At 41.8% G+C, this 21112-nt stretch overlaps 1 long non-coding RNA gene across 1 annotated transcript; it reads left to right on the top strand.

Annotated features, from left to right (window-relative positions):
- Positions 1–1777: 1777 nt before the first annotated feature.
- LOC308660910 lies at positions 1778–9312 on the top strand. Its single transcript, XR_014024838.1, has 3 exons — positions 1778–1842; positions 7928–7981; positions 8929–9312. It is a non-coding gene; the product is annotated as an uncharacterized lncRNA (long non-coding RNA).
- The last annotated feature ends 11800 nt before the right edge of the window (positions 9313–21112 follow it).

The raw sequence follows: 21112 nt of genomic DNA on the forward strand, positions 1-21112 counted from the left end.
CGTGCGTGGCCTGCTTCGGCGGGCGAATCGGAAGAAGCGGCGAAAGGGGAAAAGGAGGACCGCGGCAAATGGAGCTGTGGCTGCGTTTAATTCAAGATGAATTTCTTCCCCTGGAGCAGGGGTAGGCAACCTCGGCTCTTTTATGACTCATGGACTTCAACTCCCAGAATTCCTGAGCCAGCATAGCTGGCTCAGGAATTCTGGGAGTTGAAGTCCATGAGTCATAAAAGAGCCGAGGTTGCCTACCCCTGCCCTGGAGAGAGATTCAGTCGCCGAAGTACATTTCCTCCGGAGGGTCGGATGGCAGCTTTCCACCGCGAGCCCGACCAGAGTGAGAACTTCCGCATCCTGGACTAGGTTCGGGTTGTTTCCACACTCCCAGCTAAGTCGTGACAGCCACTCTCACTCGAAGTTACCGTTTAGAACAGGGGTCTTCAAACTTGGCCCTTTTATGACTTGTGGACTTCAACTCCCAGAATTCCTCAGCCAGGCACACTGGCTGAGGAATTCTGGGAGTTGAAGTCCACAAGTTATAAAAGGGCCAAGTTTGAAGATCCCTGAAAGACATAAGAGTCGGAACCTTGCCCTGACAAGAGCAAGGTGTAAACTGTAATATCCTTTCAGGTGGAAAAGGACACAATCTTCCAACAATATTTCTGTATTATTTTTTTTTTTTAACATTGATGCCTGGAAGTATAAAGTCACGGAATCCATTTTTGAAATCAAGATAATGGTCTCATTTTTAACCATTGTTAACTATCAATAACTTCTACCAAGCTCTGCTTTCATTATTTAAATGATTTTATCAGAACCTCACATTTCAAAGAGTTAGTTTCACAGCCTTTCATACATGGTAGCATGTATGAAAAGTGGCAATTTAGAGGAAAACATTGCATCATAGTCCTCAAGTTACAACCGCAACCGGCACCAGAACTTACATTGCTAAGCAGGGAAGTTGTTAAGTGAGTCATACTTGATTTTAGCACTTAGACTTATATACCGCTTCATAATGTTTTACAGCCCTCTCTAAGTGGTTTACAGAGTCAGCCTATTGCCCCCAACAATCTGGGTCCTCAGTTTACCGACCTCAGAAGGATGGAAGGCTGAGTCAACCTTGAACTGGTCAGGATCGAACTGCTGGCAGTTGGCAAAATTAGCCTGCAATACTGTATTCTAGCCACTATGCCAGCACAGATTTTACCACTTCTTTTGCCATCGTTTTAAGCGAATCACTGCAGTTAAGTGAATCATGCAGTTATTAAGTGACTCCAGCTTCACCCATTAACTTTACTTGTTGGAAGTTGGCTGGGAAGCAAACAGTGATCACATGGCCCAGAACGATGCAACCATCATGAATACATGCTGGTTGCCAAGCGCCTGGATTTTTATCACGTGACCATGGTGGTGTGATGGTCGTAAGTGTGAGGACCAGTCATGTTACAAGTGCTGTTGTAACTGAATTGTCACTAAATGAAAGGTTGTAAGTTCAGGATCCTCTTGTCATCATTCTGCACAGTGTTACTTGCAACAAAACAATTCTATCTAGTTTTAGAAGTCTGGAGATGCTCAGCCATACAACAGAGCTGGTATGTACAAATATACAGCTTGACTAGATGCTTTTCACTGTGGGGTGAAATTACTGTTTAGATGGACAGGGATTTTTTTTCCTACATAGTTTGAACATTTTATTACTTTCTTTCCATGCTGTTAGTTTTAAGAGTTCTGACATGATCATAATGGAGCCTACATATCTGACCCAATTTTACAATCTTTTTTGCAGTACCGGTACTTGTTAAGCAAACCAACGATTTGCTGTGGCTTCAGTTTTGCCGAAAACCAGAAGTAAGTGCCAATTTTAGCCAAAACCTTTGTAAAATGTAATTATGTGGTCATGAATGCTGCAGACGGCTGTGAATGCAGCCGTGTCGCCTAGTAGTGCCCAAAGTGGTCACATGACCGGAGGATGACCATTGGAAATTCAGATCAAAGTTTTAACTAGCCCTAAGGTAGGAACTTTGAATGGTTGCCAAGTAACTAGTAGTAAGTCAAGAACTATTTGCATCTGAAATGGATTCAGTGCTAGATGTCCAGATATCTTTTCCTTTAATCCAAAAGTTTTCCCAATTTTATTGCCTTGTGTTTCTTTTTTTTTATTGAAAAGTTTTAACATACATTTTATCTTTAACAGTCCCCCCTCCCCCTCCCCTCTCCCTCCCTCCCTACCCCTCTCCCCCTCCCCCTCCCCCCCCCCCCCCGACTTCCCAGAGCTAAGTACAAGGTATAAAAAAAAACAATCATAAACATCCATATACTAACAACCATAAACTCTAAAATCTATCACTCTCTGGCTCATATAGGATAATACAAACACTAATAATATTAAATATATATAGAGAAAAAAAGGAAAAAGAAGAAAAAGAAAAGGAAGACTTATTCAAATGCTACATGAAACTTTTTAGTCCTATATTTGTTCTGGATATACTCAATCCATTTTCTCCACTCCATAACATAACGTTCTTGCGAGTGATCTTTCAAATAAGCCGAAATCTTTGCCATCTCTGCCAGGTCAGAAACCTTTAAAGTCCATTCTTCTATAGTCGGCAGTTCCTCTTTCTTCCAATACTGACCTATTATGTTTCTTTTTAGTTGTATAAATTGAGCTAAGTATGTTACTTGTAAATAACTGGTGTGTGTCCCATAGCTTTGTTCTCTTCTGGCCATGGGACAATGCCCTTTCAAGATCCATAATTTCAGATGGATGATAAGCAAGATGTGGAAAGATTATGATTTCTGCTACTCGTTGTAATTTTTGGAAGTGTGGAAACATTCCTCGGTCATAATAATTGTTGATAAGAAAGAAAAAAATCTGAATAGTGGATGTGGCACCACTTGGAAACAGCAGAAGAGAAGAGAAAGAACTATTGAAGATAATAAAACACAAAGACCTGCAAATAGAAATAGAACGATGGTGGCAAAAGAAAGCAAGGGAAGTACCAATAGTAATACGCACCCAAAACAACTGGACTACCAATTGAACACCATCAGCATTGACAACCCCTTCATGGATTACTGCCTTGTCGTGGCGAAGGGGCTTGCGTAATTCAATGAAGCTATGAGCTATGCCGTGCAGGGCCACCCAAGACGGAAAGGTCATAGCAGAGAGTTCTGACAAAACGTGATCCACTGGAGAAGGAAATGGCAAACCACTCCAGTATCTTTGCCATGAAAACCCTATGGACAGTACCAAAAGGCAAAACGATATGACGCTGGAAGATGAGCCCCTCAGGTCGGAAGGCGTCCAATATGCTACTGGGGAAGAGCAGAGGGCTAGTACTAGTAGCGCCAGAAAGAATGAAGCGACTGGGCCAAAGCCGAAAGGACGCTCAGCTGTGGATATGTCTGGTGGTGAAAGGAAAGTCCGATGCTGTAAAGATTTTTTCTCCATAGGAACCTGGAATGTAAGATCCATGAATCAAGGAAAGCTGGACGTGGTCAAACAAGAGATGACAAGACTAAACATCGACATCTTAGGTATCAGCGAACTAAAATGGACAGGAATGGGTGAATTTAATTCAGATGACCATCAGGTATACGACTGCGGGCAAGAATCCCTCAGAAGAAATGGAGTAGCCTTCATAGTCAATAAAAGAGTAGGAAAAGCAATACTGGGATACAATCCTCAAAATGACAGAATGATCTCAGTTCGAATCCAAGGCAAACCATTCAATATCACAGTAGTCCAAGTCTATGCTCCAACCACCAGTGCTGAAGAGGATGAAATTGACCGGTTCTATGAAGCCCTACAGCACCTTATAGAACTAACACCCAAAAATGATGTCCTTATCATCATGGGAGATTGGAATGCTAAAGTAGGAAGCCAAAAGATAACTGGAATAACAGGCAAGTTTGGCCTTGGAGTACAAAATGAAGCAGGGCACAGGCTGATAGAATTTTGTCAAGAGAATACGATGGTGATAGCAAACACTCTTTTCCAACAACCCAAGAGACGGCTTTACACATGGACATCACCAGACGGTCAACACAGAAATCAGATTGACTATATGCTCTGCAGCCAAAGATGGAGAAGCTCTATACAGTCAGTAAAAACAAGACCAGGAGCTGACTGTGGCTCAGACCATGAGCTTCTTGTTGCAAAGTTTAGGCTTAAATTAAAGAAAGTAGGGGAAAGCGCTAGGCCAGTCAGGTATGAATTAAATCATATCCCTGTTGAATATACAGTAGAGGTGACAAATAGATTTAAGGAATTAGATCTGATATACAGAGTGCCTGAAGAACTATGGACAGAGGTTCGCAACATTGTACAACAGGTAGCAACCAAAACCATCCCAAAGAAAAAGAAATGCAAGAAAGCAAAATGGCTGTCTGAGGAAGCTTTGCAAATAGCTGAGGAAAGGAGGGAAGCAAAAGGCAAGGGAGAAAAAGAAATATATGCCCAATTAAATGCAGAATTCCAAAGAATAGCTAGAAGAGATAAGAATGCCTTCTTAAATGAACAATGCAAAGAAATAGAAGAAAACAATAGAATAGGGAGGACCAGAGATCTTTTCAAGAAAATTGGAGAGATGAAGGGAACGTTTCATGCAAAAATGGGCATGATAAAGGACCAAAATGGCAGGGACCTAACAGAGGCAGAAGAGATTAAGAAGAGGTGGCAAAATTACACAGAAGAACTATACAAGAATGAGCTTAATGTCCCTGATAATCACAATGAGTTGGTCACTGACCTCGAGCCAGACATCCTAGAATGTGAAGTGAAGTGGGCCTTAGAAAAGCTGAGCAACAACAAAGCTAGTGGAGGTGACAGTATTCCAGCTGAGCTATTCAAAATCTTAAAAGACAATGCAGTAAAAGTGCTACACTCAATTTGCCAGCAAATTTGGAAAACTCAACAGTGGCCACAGGATTGGAAAAGATCAGTTTACATTCCAATTCCAAAGAAAGGCAGTGCCAAAGAATGTTCAAACTATCGCACCATTGCACTCATTTCTCATGCTAGTAAAGTTATGCTTAAAATTCTGCAAGCTAGACTCCAGCAGTATGTGGATCGAGAACTACCAGACGTACAGGCAGGATTTCGAAGAGGCAGAGGAACTAGAGATCAAATTGCTAACATACGCTGGATCATGGAGAAAGCTAGAGAGTTCCAGAAAAACATCTACTTCTGCTTCATTGACTATGCTAAAGCCTTTGATTGTGTGGATCATAACAAACTGTGGCAAGTCCTTAAAGAGATGGGCATACCAGACCATCTTATTTGTCTCTTGAGAAACCTATATCCGGGCCAAGAAGCAACAGTGAGAACTGGACACGGAACCACCAATTGGTTCAAAATTGGGAAAGGAGTCCGGCAAGGCTGTATACTGTCGCCTTGCCTATTTAACTTATATGCAGAGCACATCATGAGAAAGGCAGGGCTAGATGAATCAAAAGTTGGAATTAAGATTGCTGGAAGAAACATCAACAACCTAAGATATGCAGATGATACCACTCTAATGGCAGAAAGTGAAGAAGAACTAAAGAGCCTCTTGCTGCGAGTGAAGAAGGAGAGTGCAAAAGTTGGGTTGAAACTAAACATTAAGAAAACCAAGATCATGGCATCTGGCCCTCTCAATTCCTGGCAAATAGATGGGGAAGAAATGGAGGTAGTGACAGATTTTATTTTCCTGGGCTCCAAGATCACTGCAGATGGGGACTGCAGCCAAGAAATTAAAAGACGCTTGCTCCTTGGGAGGAAAGCCATGGCAAATCTAGACAGCACACTAAAAAGCAGAGACATCACCCTGTCAACAAAAGTGCGTATAGTCAAGGCTATGGTCTTCCCAGTTGCAATGTATGGCAGTGAAAGCTGGACCATAAGAAAGGCTGAGCGCCAAAGAATTGAAGCCTTTGAACTATGGTGCTGGAGAAGACTCCTGCGAGTCCCTTGGACTGCAAGGCGATCAAACCGGTCAGTCCTAGAGGAGATCAACCCTGACTGCTCTTTAGAAGGCCAGATCCTGAAGCTAAAACTCAAATACTTTGGCCACCTAATGAGAAGGAAGGACTCACTGGAGAAGAGCCTAATGCTGGGAAAGATTGAGGGCAATAGAAGAAGGGGACGACAGAGAATGAGGTGGCTGGATGGAGTCACTGAAGCAGTAGGCGTGAGCTTAAATGGACTCCAGAAGATGGTAGAGGACAGGAAGGCCTGGAGGAACATTGTCCATAGGGTCGCGATGGGTCGGACACGACTTCGCAACTAACAACAACAACAAGCATTGACAACTTCATCGTCAGTTAATTGCAAAAGGCAGCTTTACTTGGAACAGCTTACATTCTGTGACAATACTGTTAACTTAATCAAACATTCGTATCTGCCTGTCCCAGGTCCTTGGGAAGGACTCAGTAGGTGGACAAAAATTCCAAATGCAGTCTGAATATGTGGCTGACTGTGTGACAAACAATAATTTATTAAACAAGTATGCTGCATGACTCAACGACTACTGTGTTTCCCTGAAAATAAGCCCTAACTTGATTTTTACATGTGTATCCAATATAAGCCCTACCCCAAAAATAAGCCATGCTTAAGATCCTGCCCACTCCATTGCACCTGGTTGCACGGGGTGGGGGAAGGCGCACAGATAAAAATCAAGCTAGGGTGGGGATTGGGGGTGGACCTGGCCCACGTGCCCTGCACCCACTTACCTCAGGACAGTTGCAGCCAGGACTCCCACCCCCTGACACCTGCCTTGTCTCACTGGCCCACCTCTGAGGCCGCTTGCTGCTCCTTGCACGTGTCACTTCTTTTTTGCTGGCAGAGGCCTTCAGGAAAGGCCTCTGCAGCCAAGAAACGAACTCCGGATTGACACATGTGGCGCCCCTGGCCTCCGTTTTGCTGTCAGAGGCCTTTCTGACGGTGAAATGGAGGCCGGGGGGAGCCACGCGTGTCAATCAGAAGCTTGTTTCCTGAAGGCCTCTGCTAGCAAAACAGAGGCTGGGGGCAGTGTATGTGAGCGGCCACAGAAGAAGTAGGCCGGCGAGGTGAGGCAGATGTTGGTGCATGGGAAGCCTGGCTGCGGCGGTCCTAAGCTATGTGGGTAAGACATCCCCCCAAAATGAGACTTGGTGACTCTTTCGGAGGCAAAAAAAATATGACCAGGTCTTATTTTCGGGGAAACACGGTACAGTAAAATAAAGTTCAATAAAATAAAAAAGTAAAGATAAAAGATGGCACACATGATGAAATAAGGGGTCTTATTCTCCCACACCAAAGGCCTGAGTGAAAAGGCAGGTCTTCCCGGCTCTTCTAAACAAAGATGGGAGGGGTCTCACACAAAGTTTAGCTCAAGTAAAAACTTTGCATAGTGTACAGGGATATTACCATATTTTTCCGTCTATAAGATGTACCCTTGTATAAGACACTCTGTCATGCAGGTTTCTCCGTGCTGATCAGCTGTTTGGCAGAGTGCCGAACAGCTGAGCTGGCAAATCCGGAAGTTTGGCCGGCCGCTGATCTTGCCTCCTCCCCACTCCCGTTAGTGGCAAGCCCACAGGGGCTGGACACCTGCACCAGGCGGCATGGCAACCTACACTGGCATGCCCTGGACTGCAGAGGTTACCATTATTTTTCTGTGTATAAGAGGCTGCACTTGTATGAGACGCACCTGATTTTTGAACAGGGTGTTTGCAGGAAAAAATAGCATCTTATACACGGAAAAATACGGCACTTTCATAGAAATATCTTTCCACTCAGTCTTTCCAGAGCTGCATGGATGTTTTTAGAAATATAATAATTTCACTTTTTTCATTGAATATGCTCAGGAAGTCTTAGAATCAGGGAAAACAGCATTAAACAATGTTGCCTGTCAGTAAAATAAGGGATGTTTTATTCTGTTTTCAAATATTAGCCTGCAATTTGGATTTCTAGGTCAGTTCTGAAGCAGAATGAAATTTGCAGCCGGAACTTTGAAAGAAGTCCAGGGTAAGAACATCATTCAATAATCAAACTCATGTTCTGCTTGCAAGTCATTCTTGATTCAAACAGAAAGTACAACCTGTTCTGTACCAGCCTACTACCGGCCCTGCAGAAAAGGCAGGGACAACCCCTTTACAAAAAGGCAAGAGGCTGGAACAGAGCAAACAGAGCAAAACAAAAACATGAACCATGAAACAGGAGCTATTCAAACGGTTGCCTTCAGCAAACCAGCCCTCCCACACATTCCCCTTTTAAACAGTTCAAGGCGTAGCTTCTCTCTGCCTCCTTCCGAGGTGCCCCATTGCTCTCCTCTGTTTACTCCTGATTGACTGCCTCCTGCGTCGGGCGTCCTTGAACAGGGCCAGCTGTGGGTCATCTTCATCCATGCTGTCAGGCTCACACAGCTGGGTCTGCGTCGTAACCAGATGGGAGGGGCCTGGCTGAGGGCTCTGCGAAGCCTCAGGGCTGTCCTCTGCAGGCTCCCCAACACCCCCCCTCCTCCTCTGAATCGTCCGACCCAACTGCCGAACCCACAGGCTGACCCTGAATCACAACACAACCCTCTTTCTTTTTATTCCATTTATATCCCGCCCTTCTCCGAAGACTCAGGGAGGCTTACAAACTTAGCAGTAGCCTTCATTCTATGTACTATATGCCTGCATATTAGGGCTTTCACACACACCCCAAGCGGCATTATTACAAAGTCAGCTTAATTGCCCCCAACAATCTGGGTCCTCATTTTACCTACCTCGGAAGGATGGAAGGCTGAGTCAACCTTGAGCCTGGTGGGATGCGAACCTGCACTAATTGCAGGCAGCTGGTGTTACTTAAGGAGGCATTAGCCCACTGCTCCACCAAGGCTCTTAGAAGGTTAACATTTATATATTACTACTTGAGTGTCTTTTTAAAAATGTCTAACATTGTACCATAATAATTTAGTTATTTATTCCTAGGGGATTGCTCTGGAAACTAAAAATTAACACTCCTTTATGATCTGTGAAGGTTGATTAACACTTGTCATGGCCCTGCTTGAGTTTCATCTTGATCCTGCCCAGGGCCAATGAGCAAGTAAGGTGTCACAATGTCTTCTGTTGGCCCTTGGCAAAGAGAAAGCTCGGGAAGTATATTATGAGGTACTGGAATCTGATTGGACATCCTTCCTACATCAGAACTTGCATCTCTTAGTACACCAGCAGACCATCAGTGGGATGAAGAGCACTGGAGCACCAGACACTAAGTGAAACCAAAACTCAAAGCCACACTGGCTTTCTCAGGTGGAAAAAACTGAAATAACTTGGAGACATTGGGGCAATGGCTGCTGCTCGCAGACCAAGGCGTAGGACTCGACTTCCAAGGAGAAAGAAGCAGACCAGAGGCAGGAAGAGAACACAACGGAAGCCATTGCCAAAGTGCAGAAAGCAACGTAGGAAACAAGGCAAGCAGGGAACGATGGTGGTGAGAAAACTAGGTGGGCCTCAAAAGCCAGGTCTGAAGCGACCTTATGATGAGTTTATTTCTAAAGTCCTGCGTCGGCTGCATCGGGACAAAATACCTATATCAACCAAAGCGAAGGGAAAGATGATCTCCTTCATAAGGAAGTTCTACAACAACGTGTCTGAGAAGGCCCAGTGCAACAAGAGAGACAAGCAGAGCTGTACCATTGGCTCCAAGGAACTACAAAATGTATTAAAGAAAGTGATGCACAAAAAACAAGCCATGGACTTGGTCCAAACTGTACGCAAAGAGCCACGACACTAATAGAACTGCTCCTTCCTATCTCCTTTGGTTGGCCCTTGTGACATCTACAAGCAAAAGGAGGGGAGAGTGAGTCAGCCTTCAAAACAACGCCCCCCTCCAAAAAAAAATCTGGTTTCCACCTGATGAAAAGTCCTGGCAATACTCTAAAGATACTGAGAATCTCTTCTGTTTTAAGGAACATCTCACATAAGCACAGAACCAACAACTTTCTGACCTGCAGTAAACTCCTCACATCACTGGAAAAAAAATCTTTGGAAAAGAAACATCTTATTCTTAGGAGTATAATAAAATGGGGGTTTTATCAGGTCATTTAATTCTCATACGGTTTTCTTTCCTTTTAAATTATGTTGGCTGCTGGGGTTGCTACAGTCTGTCTTGAACCCAAACCCTCTTGCATCCTGAACATTAGAGGGCAGGGAGAAAAAGTTGGATGTAGCACACCTGAGAGTTGTTATGAGATTTGGAGGTTTAGTTAAAGTCACCCCCCTTAAGGAGTTTATGATGGTTACCCAAATGGAAGATTTCATACTTGCAACGTAACTTGGATATCGGGGTTTATTTAGAAACAGGAATGAGATTACCAGGTAATTACTGCTTTGAGCCCTTCAAACACGGCCTGTTTGTGAATGAAAATGGTTGGTGTGTCTCAGAAAGGCCAACGTTCTTTCTAGGAAACAATGCCAGGTCAGTGCCAGCCCTAATGAAACATTTCACTCACAAAAAGAGCTAGAGGGCACAGCTGAATGCCCCTGAACTCTTGAAAATACTGGATATAGGACTGGGGTTCAAGCTTATTCATCCTTAGGCTAGCTTTACATATCATGCTAAGCGATTGGGGTGGCTTATCATGACGTACAATCTTAGCCAATTCCATTCAGTAAACTTAGTTGAAGTAGATTGCGGCTTAGCAGGGCTGGCACCAACCTCACTTCAAGGGGGAATAATTTATTTATTTATAGGATTACAGAATAATGGAGTTGAAGGGACCTTAGAGATCTTCTAGTTCAAACCCCTGCTCATGCAGGAGACCTGCTTAAGCAGGAAACTCTTACCATTCCAGACAAATGACTGTCCAATCTCTTTTTAAAAATCTTCACTGATGGAGCAGCCATAACTTCTGGAGCCAAGCCATTCCACTGGCTGAATTGTCTTCACGGTCAGGGAATTTCTCCTTAGTTCTAGATTGGCTTTCTCCTTAGTTTCTACCCATTGCTTCTTGTCCTACCTTCAGGTGCTTTGGAGAATAGCTTGACCACCTCTTCCTCATGTAAAACTTATATAGTTGCCATCTCATAACCAACTTTGGGCAGCTTCCAACTGAAATGTATTTCTAATATTTGTCTTAACTTCATTGTTTTTGTAACATGCATGCACGTTGTATAAACATTTAAACACAATAAAAAGATAGGAATTCTGAGGAAACATCCCCAAATATATACAGAGAGATTTTTGAGCAAAACCAAATCAATGTAAAGTTGAGGTGACCACATAAACAATGTGCTTAGAGAAACATCCTCCTGCAGGGAGCCAAAGGGAGAAGACCAAAGATCTTAAAAAATATCCTAGAGATTTTAAGTATTTTCCTGCCCTTTTAAGCATAAGAAATCCTGTGGTCTACCTTTCCTAAGAAGCCACCAACTTTCACCTCCACAATTGTTATTCCCAAACAATTGGAAGGAAGTTAAAGTGATGACCGGACAATGGGCTGTATTTTTGAAGACAATTTCACCAGCGTCTAAGCCAGAACCTCAAGGCTAAGAAAGATGGGCCATGATTAAATGTTTGCCATAACTGTTTGTGAGGTATTTTCCAAAAGGAAAAGGAACATCATATATGTACAGTATGCATATATGTCTCTCTAATAAATCAGGATATTAGCAACTATATTCAATGAATTGGATGTGGTTTTTTTTAGGGGATTTGTCTCTGGGTTTTTATTTTATTGAGTTTGGCCTACTGCCTGTTAAACTAGGGCTGCGACCGACTATACATAATAATAAATATCAGCAAATTAGGCGGCGGCGGCAGCACTAAGTATTATTTTTAAAAAGGAGTGAATTAATTTTATAAAAAAGGAACCCAGTTGGAACAGGAACTATTTGGCCCCAAGAAGTATAAACATCGTCCAAACGTCTGATGGCTCGAGTGGCTGTTTAGCTTTCCAATTGCGGTGCAGTTACGCTTTGTGTCTTCCTGGAGTTTGCTATTTAGATATTGAGTGTGGCGCATTAATTTCTGGAGGAAACGAGAAAGCAGTTGCTCGCTTCGTAACTATTGCTCTGCCAAAGGAGATCTCAGCTGGTGTGCTCGTGGAAGGAAATGGAAGCCTAAAGAGGCTCTTTTCGGAGGCTTCTTACGCGAGTGTCAGGATGGCCGAGTGGTCTAAGGCGCCAGACTCAAGGCTTCGCTCCTTCCCTGTGCTGGGTGTTCTGGTCTCCGAATGGAGGCGTGGGTTCAAATCCCACTTCTGACACATCTCTTTTTTAAAAAATTCTCCCTACGTGTCCCAATATACATCCATCCATACATATATAACTTCCATGTCTAGTAAACAAGTAGAAGATATTTTTAAAACATTTTTTTCCATCCTGGTTACTTGATGGACGCGTTCACGTTTTATTTCACTTTCAATTTCCCTCTGGTAGCGAAGCAGCATTTTGCGGGGTAGAGAATTTAAGGCCGGACGCGTAGAAAAAGAATCCCGCTCGCTCTCCGTTCCCCTTTTAAGATTCTGATTTCTGAATTTTAGAAACGAAAACCGCCGGCTCTTCCTGAATGCTTTATCATAGCGTTTCACAGAAAAGAAGCTTCAGGTTACATTTCTGATCGCTGGGGAAAACCCCAATTTAAAATTTCTGAATTATTATAATATATTTCATTGGGTCTCTTTGTCATGTGAGGGAAGATAATTGCATTGATGGGCAGAAAATGGCGAAGGTTCCATTTTGACCATGTGAGGAGTAAGGAAGGGCCTTTCCGCAGGTTCCCTGGTGGTCTAGTGGTTAGGATTCGGCGCTCTCACCGCCGCGGCCCGGGTTCGATTCCCGGTCAGGGAACATCTTTTCCTTCCTAATCCAATTGAAGCCTTTTTTATTTTATTTTTAAAAAGCTATTTTCATAGTTTACATTTCTAGTAAACCGCTGTAGCAGTTGCCTCAATTTCAGCCAAAGAAAGCAAAACAAAAACCCATCACAAGACTCCTTGTCCTTCTAGAAATAGTAGCTTAGCCTTGGTTGGTTCTTACAGCTTGCTATCTTTTTAACCAGAACTATCCATGACAAGACTTGATCAAAAGTTTTTTTTTTAACACGAATGAAGAACGATAATGTTTGAAAAGTCCTCAGATTTGTATTTAAAACTTTGTATTTATGTTTTGCCCCTTCATGGATTACTGCCTTGTCGTGGCGAAGGGGCTTGCGTAATTCAATGAAGCTATGAGCTATGCCGTGCAGGGCCACCCAAGACGGAAAGGTCATAGCAGAGAGTTCTGACAAAACGTGATCCACTGGAGAAGGAAATGGCAAACCACTCCAGTATCTTTGCCATGAAAACCCTATGGACAGTACTAAAAGGCAAAACGATATGATGCTGGAAGATGAGCCCCTCAGGTCGGAAGGCGTCCAATATGCTACTGGGGAAGAGCAGAGGGCTAGTACTAGTAGCGCCAGAAAGAATGAAGCGACTGGGCCAAAGCCGAAAGGACGCTCAGCTGTGGATATGTCTGGTGGTGAAAGGAAAGTCCGATGCTGTAAAGATTTTTTCTCCATAGGAACCTGGAATGTAAGATCCATGAATCAAGGAAAGCTGGACGTGGTCAAACAAGAGATGACAAGACTAAACATTGACATTTTAGGTATCAGCGAACTAAAATGGACAGGAATGGGTGAATTTAATTCAGATGACCATCAGGTATACTACTGCGGGCAAGAATCCCTCAGAAGAAATGAAGTAGCCTTCATAGTCAATAAAAAAATAGGAAAAGCAATACTGGGATACAATCCTCAAAATGACAGAATGATCTCAGTTCGAATCCAAGGCAAACCATTCAATATCACAGTAGTCCAAGTCTATGCCCCAACCACCAGTGCTGAAGAGGATGAAATTGACCGGTTCTATGAAGCCCTACAGCACCTTATAGAACTAACACCCAAAAATGATGTCCTTATCATCATGGGGGATTGGAATGCTAAAGTAGGAAGCCAAAAGATAACGGGAATAACAGGTAAGTTTGGCCTTGGAGTACAAAATGAAGCAGGGCACAGGCTGATAGAATTTTGTCAAGAGAATACGATGGTCATAGCAAACACTCTTTTCCAACAACCCAAGAGACGGCTTTACACATGGACATCACCAGATGGTCAACACAGAAATCAGATTGACTATATGCTCTGCAGCCAAAGATGGAGAAGCTCTATACAGTCAGTAAAAACAAGACCAGGAGCTGACTGTGGCTCAGACCATGAGCTTCTTGTTGCAAAGTTTAGGCTTAAATTAAAGAAAGTAGGGAAAAGCGCTAGGCCAGTCAGGTATGAATTAAATCATATCCCTGTTGAATATACAGTTGAGGTGACAAATAGATTTAAGGAATTGGATCTGATAGACAGAGTGCCTGAAGAACTATGGACAGAGGTTCGCAACATTGTACAAGAGGTAGCAACCAAAACCATCCCAAAGAAAAAGAAATGCAAGAAAGCAAAATGGCTGTCTGAGGAAGCTTTGCAAATAGCTGAAGAAAGGAGGGAAGCGAAAGGCAAGGGAGAAAAAGAAATATATGCCCAATTAAATGCAGAATTCCAAAGAATAGCTAGAAGAGATAAGAATGCCTTCTTAAATGAACAATGCAAAGAAATAGAAGAAAACAATAGAATAGGGAGGACCAGAGATCTTTTCAAGAAAATTGGAGAGATGAAAGGAACGTTTCATGCAAAAATGGGCATGATAAAGGACCAAAATGGCAGGGACCTAACAGAGGCAGAAGAGATTAAGAAGAGGTGGCAAAATTACACAGAAGAACTATACAAGAATGAGCTTAACATCCCTGATAATCACAATGAGGTCGTCACTGACCTCGAGCCAGACACCCTAGAATGTGAAGTGAAGTGGGCCTTAGAAAAGCTGAGCAACAACAAAGCTAGTGGAGGTGACAGTATTCCAGCTGAGCTATTCAAAATCTTAAAAGACGATGCAGTAAAAGTGCTACACTCAATTTGCCAGCAAATTTGGAAAACTCAACAGTGGCCACAGGATTGGAAAAGATCAGTTTACATTCCAATTCCAAAGAAAGGCAGTGCCAAAGAATGTTCAAACTATCGCACCATTGCACTCATTTCCCATGCTAGTAAAGTTATGCTTAAAATTCTACAAGCTAGACTCCAGCAGTATGTGGATCGAGAACTACCAGAAGTACAGGCAGGATTTCGAAGAGGCAGAGGAACTAGAGATCAAATTGCTAACATACGCTGGATCATGGAGAAAGCTAGAGAGTTCCAGAAAAACATCTACTTCTGCTTCATTGACTATGCTAAAGCCTTTGATTGTGTGGATCATAACAAACTCTGGCAAGTCCTTAAAGAGATGGGCATACCAGACCATCTTATTTGTCTCTTGAGAAATCTATATGCGGGCCAAGAAGCAACAGTGAGAACTGGACACGGAACCACTGATTGGTTCAAAATTGGGAAAGGAGTCCGGCAAGGCTGTATACTGTCGCCTTGCCTATTTAACTTATATGCAGAACACATCATGAGAAAGGCAGGGCTAGATGAATCAAAAGTTGGAATTAAGATTGCCGGAAGAAACATCAACAACCTAAGATATGCAGATGATACCACTCTAATGGCAGAAAGTGAAGAAGAACTAAAGAGCCTCTTGTTGCGGGTGAAGAAGGAGAGTGCAAAACTTGGGTTGAAACTAAACATTAAGAAAACCAAGATCATGGCATCTGGCCCTCTCAATTCCTGGCAAATAGATGGGGAAGAAATGGAGGTAGTGACAGATTTTATTTTCCTGGGCTCCAAGATCACTGCAGATGGGGACTGTAGCCAAGAAATTAAAAGACGCTTGCTCCTGGGGAGGAAAGCCATGGCAAATCTAGACAGCACACTAAAAAGCAGAGACATCACCCTGTCAACAAAAGTGCGTATAGTCAAGGCTATGGTCTTCCCAGTTGCAATGTATGGCAGTGAAAGCTGGACCATAAGAAAGGCTGAACGCCAAAGAATTGAAGCCTTTGAACTATGGTGCTGGAGAAGACTCCTGCGAGTTCCTTGGACTGCAAGGCGATCAAACCGGTCAGTCCTAGAGGAGATTAACCCTGACTGCTCTTTAGAAGGCCAGATCCTGAAGCTAAAACTCAAATACTTTGGCCACCTAATGAGAAGGAAGGACTCACTGGAGAAGAGCCTAATGCTGGGAAAGATTGAGGGCAATAGAAGAAGGGGACGACAGAGAATGAGGTGGCTGGATGGAGTCACTGAAGCAGTAGGTGTGAGCCTAGATGGACTCCAGAAGATGGTAGAGGACAGGAAGGCCTGGAGGAACATTGTCCATAGGGTCGCGATGGGTCGGAAACGACTTCGCAACTAACAACAACAAAATTTATGTTTTGAACCTCAGGAATAAGCATACATGTTTTAAAATGAAGCAAATTAAAATTAAATATGAAATGGATGGATATTTGTGTGCGTATTAAGAAGGAAATAGACGCAAATAATTGTTTTAGTAAGAAAATATTTTAAACATCATTAAAGAAGAAAAAACTCAACAACACTATTATTTAATATAATTAAATTAAAGATGTTGAAACTTTGGAAAAAGTACGAAGAAGAGCAACTAAGATGATTAAAGGCCTGGAGACAAAAATATATGAAGAATGGTTGCAGGATTTGCACTTGACTAGTCTAGAGAACCCTTTTATGGATTACTGCCTTGTTGCGGCAAAGGGGCTTGTGTAACTCAATGAAGCTATGAGCTATGCCGTGCAGGGCCACCCAAGATGGACAGGTCATAGCAGAGAGTTCTGACAAAAATGTCATCCACTAGAGAAGGAAATGGCAGTCCACTCCAGTATCTTTGCCATGAAAACCTCATGGACAAAAGACAAAAAGATATGACTACTTTGGCTATCTAATGAGAAGGAAAGACTCACTGGAGAAGAGCCTAATCTGGGAAAGATTGAGGGCAAGAGAAGAAGGAGATGACAGAGAATGAGGTGGCTGGATGAAGTTACTGAAGCAGTAGGCATGAGCTTAAATGGACTCCAGAAGATGGTAGAGGACAGGAAGGCCTGGAGGAAAGTTGTCCATGGGGTCGCGATGGGTCGGACACGACTTCGCAACTAACAACAACAACAACAACAACAACTCTAAAGAAAAAAAGGACTAGGGGGGACATGATCACAGCATTCCAGTATTTGTGCAAACCTGATCTGAAATTATTCCTAAAAGACCTTTAGATAAAAAATTAAGCTGGCCAAGAATTTTCACTTTAATCCCTGTAATTTGCCCTAAAATATTGAAATATTTTAAATTTTTCATATAGTAATATTTTAAAGTTATTTTATGTTATTGGAACCCCCTAAAACTCTGGAATTTCCTCTTAAATTTTGTGGGGGTGTATGATTTTTTTTACTAACACCCCTGCAAATTCCATTAACTTCTTAAAATAGCTGGCTGAATAAGAAACGTTTGTGAGAATCAAAATTATATGATCTCCAAAGAGATTTAAAAGATATGTCTTAACTTCCATTTTTATTCCATTAGTCTGCTTTTGGGAACTGTTGCCAACACATTTATAGTTAAGGTGAATAGTAAAACTGATAAAGGACAACACTTTTTTGTACGTCTTGAAATCATAATGGGATTGGAACAGTGGTGAAACTCAAATACCTGAACAACTGGTTCTCTGTGTGGATGCAGATCTGGGCCTCCGAGGCCTAGAACGGACTTCTGGAAGTGGCATCCATGCACTTCCGGTGGGCCATTCTATGCCTGAGAGTCCTTCTCTAGGCCTCCAAGGCCTCCAGAAGCAGTGTGTATTCAGCCGGTTCTCTGAACTCAACAAAATTTAGCTACCGGTTCTGCCGAACTGGTGTGAACTGGCTGAATCCCACCACTGGATTGGAATCATAATTGTTAAGCCTTATCTAAGCTTTCATTGTATATAGATATCTTCAATCATCTTACAGAAGTAATTTCAAGTTTTAATTTATTTAATATTTGCTTTGAAAATTGTATTTCAAGAGAATCAATGGCTTTAAATATGTCTAAAGAACATAAGGCACACAACGATGTATTAATTTTACTAATTTCTATAATAGTTTCCTGATAGGATAGATATATTATTGCTTGGAGTAAAACCATATTATTTCTGACACTCCATCAGAGTCAAATGATTTTTCATTATGTATGGTCACAAAGGTGCTTTTTCAAAAGGCAACTGTACTTTCTTTTTTTTCTACTTGAAGACTTTTTGCTTCCCATCCAAGAAGTTTCTTCAGTTCTGACTGAATGGTGGAGAATAGAAGGATTTATATTCCTTGTGGGCATCTGGTTGTTTGCACTCTCACATTTTCAAGGAAAAGTAAAGAAAGTCCAGATGCTTTTTGAAAAAGCACCTTCGGGACAACTATATCCTGGATGACTGAGAATCTCCATTGACATTTCAAATAGTATTAAAGACTTCAGTGATTTCTGAAACAGAAAACAGAGGTCCCATGAATTAACTTCTGGAGCGAATTATGGGAACATTAATTTATTTAAATATTGATTAATTTGTAATAGTTATAGATTATTTGATGAATATATTTGGTTGGATATATGTTAACATGAGTGTGTTCATATGCATGATTGTTAAAAAAAATGAATTCTTGACTTATACCTTTAATTTTGGTGCTGACTTAGTTGGAACTAAGCATTGCTATGAATCACTCCGTTGTGACATCATAAGACCTCATAACCACACCTGGAGTGATAATGGTTTTTTTGTTACAGCAAAGGCTTGTGCTGTCCCATCAGCACTTTCAGTTTAATTCCTTCATTTGCATAGTGTTGCCTATAAATGGCCTTGCTCACAATGGGCTGGTGGCATTTGAAGGCAGGGGCTTGATGAGACTAGGACCAAAACAATAACATAAAAAAAGAACAATGGCTGCCAAACAGCAAGTGAAAAGAAGGGCCAAAACTGTGAAGAGAATCCAGCTCCGGAAGAAATATAAGCACACCTGGCAAAGTCGGCGGACTCGAAATCAGAAGAAACCCCACTCTCATGTAGAACATCGGGCCAAGCATACATATGCCACCAACACTGTCAGCAGCAAGCTGGTGAGATTCAGTTCCCCTAAGCTGTTTGCCTCCAAGATGGTCCGACAGATGCTCAAGTCTTACATTGAAGCCAAAACCAAGGGACTGGTCAAAACCTTACTAACAGACGTGTACAATCACGTAACCACAGAAATGCAGGACCTAAGCCAGAAAACCAAACCGGTCAGCATCAGCTGCACAGATGTGCAGACTGCTTTGAGGGAAGCCATGAGGAAGGAGCTCGCCAGCCACACGGCTGAGCCCATCAGCAGTGCTTAGAAGAAACAGCCCTCTCCTCTTCTTGGGAGGGCCCCACATAGGGGCAGAAAGGAAGAGGATCATTTCAAGAAAGACCTAAGAAACATTAAAATATTTGCTGCCTTATTATATCCAAGAAATCCTGTGATCTCCCATTTGCTAAACTTACGGCTTCACTTCCAACAGTAGCTTAGAAAACGCAGTTTGTGGGATGTGGTAAACACCACTGTGCATATTCAAACATAAGTGAACTACCTGGGGATGAAGCAAAGGTTGGACTGTGCTGCCTGCACTACAGCTATCCCATACTACAAAGAAGAATCAGAACACTCAACCTGACTTCAATTATTTGTGAAATGGCTTCTGATCAAAAAAGGAACATCATATATTATGTATCTTGTTTTTCCAATAAATCAGGATTTTAGCAGCTTTAATTACTCTCATGTGCATATTGCATTTATTTAACATCTCTTATGCTATTTCTAGTTTAAAATCCTATGTACCATTTCCAGTTTCAAAATATTGACATGATCACTAGAGATTAAAATATTCTATTAAAATAATAGGATCTAAGAAATTGTGGGCAGGCAGATGGTCACAAATCTAATTATGTCACACATTTATGGTATTGCTATCGAAAGAACAAAATTATCTTCAAAAATAGAATTAAAGGTATGTGAAATCTTGTAGTTCTTTTGCCTTGGTCATGAAACGTAAAGGAACATTCATGCACAAGCAATGCTATGTAGGATAACACTGGGGTCATTCCTAGCATCAACAAAGCTTTGCTAGATATACAAATTGGGTGTACACCACTTCAAAATGATAGAATCACAGTATTTGCCAAAATTCTCCAGAAAGCTAATGCGTAGGTAATGATAGACCCTTATAGATGGTATAATGAAAGTTGTAATTGCACTTTCATATACTGTATACTACCTGGTGCTTTTGGAATTTCTATTGAGAATGGAATGCTTGATCAGATCTTTGATGTAGTTATTTGGGATCTCATTATAGATGTTGCTCATATACAAATTACAATATTTCAAATGCTTAATTGAAGTATGGAAACTTGCTCTTCGTAGCAATTAACAATTGGAAAGAAGAACAGGTAGTGAGTTCAAGGCTGTTCTGAAGTAAATAAAGACAGCAATTTTTCAAAGTCTGGCATATACATTATCTTACATTTATTGCTTTTTGTTTATTTTAAATATAAACAGCAGCTCCTATCATTTTCAGTTCCTCATGAAGGAAGAACAAATACCTTTCTTGGAATTTTCCCATTTGAAAAATTGTTTTCTGTGGATTTTATCTCTTAATTTATTTCTAAGAAGATGCTTTGTGGAACAACTACTGAAATATAGCAGAAACACTTGGTAAAATAGCATTCACCCCAATATTAGGCTATTGCAGACTCCATTTCCAGCGAGTCAAGAAAATGGTAAATTATAATCACACCCATAAAATCAAAATATTATTTTGCATTTAAAGATAATCCAAAGAATTTGGGGAACAAGATTTGAGGGTGAGGATAATGATCTGGGAACTAGGGTATTCAGTGAAGAAGATAAAAATGAATTTTCATTGCAAAATTTAAATATGGTCAGGAAATCCTTGAACAAGAAAATGGTGGCAGTTAAACTTCATTTCTTGAAGATTACAAAAATTAGGTCACAATCCTGTCCTGTGTAACAAGGGTATCACGGATACAATGAAGGTAGGGCTACCCAATCAGCATACTCCATGCAGATCTCTCATTTGCATGTTATTGTTTAGGAGTGACTTTGTCTGGCAAAAGCCTGGGACATTTCAGGCAGGTGC

Source organism: Vipera berus, assembly GCF_964194415.1.
Source record: "Vipera berus genome assembly, chromosome: 2".
Taxonomy (NCBI): Eukaryota; Metazoa; Chordata; class Lepidosauria; order Squamata; family Viperidae; genus Vipera; species Vipera berus.